Source organism: Dromiciops gliroides, chromosome 3 (genome assembly GCF_019393635.1).
Source record: "Dromiciops gliroides isolate mDroGli1 chromosome 3, mDroGli1.pri, whole genome shotgun sequence".
In the NCBI taxonomy this organism is placed as follows: domain Eukaryota; kingdom Metazoa; phylum Chordata; class Mammalia; order Microbiotheria; family Microbiotheriidae; genus Dromiciops; species Dromiciops gliroides.
This window is the reverse complement of record NC_057863.1, coordinates 118,428,340-118,430,578: the sequence shown is the minus strand read 5'-3', so window position 1 is coordinate 118,430,578 and position 2,239 is coordinate 118,428,340. Positions and strand designations below refer to the sequence as shown.

At 40.7% G+C, this 2,239-nt stretch overlaps 1 pseudogene; it reads left to right on the top strand.

Moving 5' to 3' along the window:
• The first annotated feature begins 936 nt into the window (after positions 1 to 936).
• On the top strand, positions 937 to 1,665 carry LOC122745813 (annotated as a pseudogene).
• The last annotated feature ends 574 nt before the right edge of the window (positions 1,666 to 2,239 follow it).

Here is a 2,239-nt window from a genome sequence, read left to right as displayed (position 1 = left end):
TTCCATTTACAATAACTATGGCCAATATAAAATACTTGGGAGTCTACCTCCCAGGACAAACACAGCAACTATAGGACCAAACTACAAAACACTTTTCACAAAAATAAAATCAGATCTAAATAATTGGAAAAATATTAATTGCTCATGGGTAGGCAGAGCCAATATAACAAAAATGACAATCCTACCTAAGTTAATTTATTTATTTAGTGCTATACCAATCAAACTATCGAAAATATTTTATAGTTAGAAAAAATAATAACAAAATTCATCTAGAAAAACAAAAGTTCAAGGATATCATGGGGATCAGTGAAAAAAAAATTACAAAAGAAGTTGGTCTATCAGTACCAGATTTCAAACTGTACTACAAAGTGGTAATTATCAAAACAATCTGGTGCTGGCTAAGAAACAGAGAGGTAGATCAGTGGAATAGAACAGATAGAAATAACACTAAGTGGCTATAGGAATCTAGTATATGAGAAACCAAAAGATTCAAGCTTTGGGGGGAAAAAACTCATTAATTAATAAAAACTGCTGGGAAAACTAGAAAGCAGTATGGCAGAAATTAGGTATAGACCAACATCTCACACTGTATACTAAAATAAGGTCAAAATAGGTATATGATTTACAAATAAAGGATGATACCATAAAAAAAAAAATTAAAGGAGTATGGAATTGTCTATCTGTCAGATTTATGGACAGGGAAAGAATTTAGGACCAAAGAAGACAATAGAGAATAAAATTAAATGTTAAATAGATCATTTTGAATATATAAAATTAAAAGGCTTTTGCACAAATAAAATTAATGTAAACAAGATTACAAGGGAAGGAGAAAACTGGGAAAGAATTTTTAAAACAAATATCTCTGATAAAGGCCTTATTTCTCAAATACATAGAGTACTGAGTCAAATTTATAAAAAATACAAGTCATGGGAGTCCTCTGCGCCACGTGGGTGCCGGAAGCCGGATCCAGGTGGAGCAGGAGCAGCCGAGTCGCCACCTCGATGAGTGGAGACCACAACCCCGCCAGCACCCCGACTCTGGTCCAGGACGAGGAGGGCGACGGATGCTGGATGTCCCTGTGCCATCGCTTTGTGGCTGACAGCAAGGACAAGGAGCCCGAAGTGGTTTTCATCAGTGCAACTCTTGCACCAGTGTGAGCTCTGGAGGGCGCTCTTCTCCCCTCTTCACGCCCTCAACTTTGGGATGGGTGGGGATAGTACTCAGTATGTCCTGTGCAGGCTGGAGAAAGGCGAGTTGGACCACGTCCAGCCCAAGATTGTGTTCGTCTGGGTGGGGACCAACAATCACGGGCATACGGCAGAGCAGGTTGTGGCTGGAATCTAGGCGATCATGGGCCTGGTGAACCAGCGGCAGCCCCAGGCTCGAGTGGTTGTGCTGGCCCTACTCCCAAGAGGCCAACACCCCAACCCACTGAGGGAGAAGAGCTGGTCTGAGCAGCCCTGGCAAGGCCGGCCCTGTGCTCACTTCCTTGATGCTGATCCTGGCTTTGTGCACTCAGATGGTACCATCAGCCACCACAACATGTACGACTACCTGCATCTGACCCACCTGGTCTACACTCCTGTGTGTAGGGCTGTGCATGCTCTGTTGCTGCGCCTCCATGCTGCAGGCCAGGGACTCCCAGAGCCTGAGCCTGGCCCCTGAACTCCCTCCCCAATAAACATCCTCTTTCTTTCCCCAGGAAAAAAGAAATACAAGTCATTCCACAATTTATAAATCAGGATATGAACAGGCAGTTTTCAGACAAAGAAATCAAAGTTATCAATAATCATATAAAATGCTCTAAATCATTATTGGTCAGGGAAATGCAAATTAAAACAACTTTGAGATATCACCTTATACCTATTAGAATGGTAAATATAACAAGACTGGAAAATATTGCTTGTTGGAAGGATTGTGTAAAAACTCGGGAAGCTAACCCACTTTTGGAGTTGTGAAAAGATTCAACCATTCTGGAGAGCAATTTGGAACTATGCCAAAACGGCTATAGAATTTTGCAAAACTTGGAAAGATATGTATGAAATTATGTATTGGGAAGTGAGCAGAACCAAGAGAACACTGTACACAGAGACAGCAATATTGTTTTATGAAGAACTGTGACTTGACTATTATCAACAGTAAAATAATCCAAGACAATCCCCAAAGAATATTGATGAAACATACTATCCACCTAAAAAAAATATACAAAAAAACACCTGATATTGATGGAACAGACAGA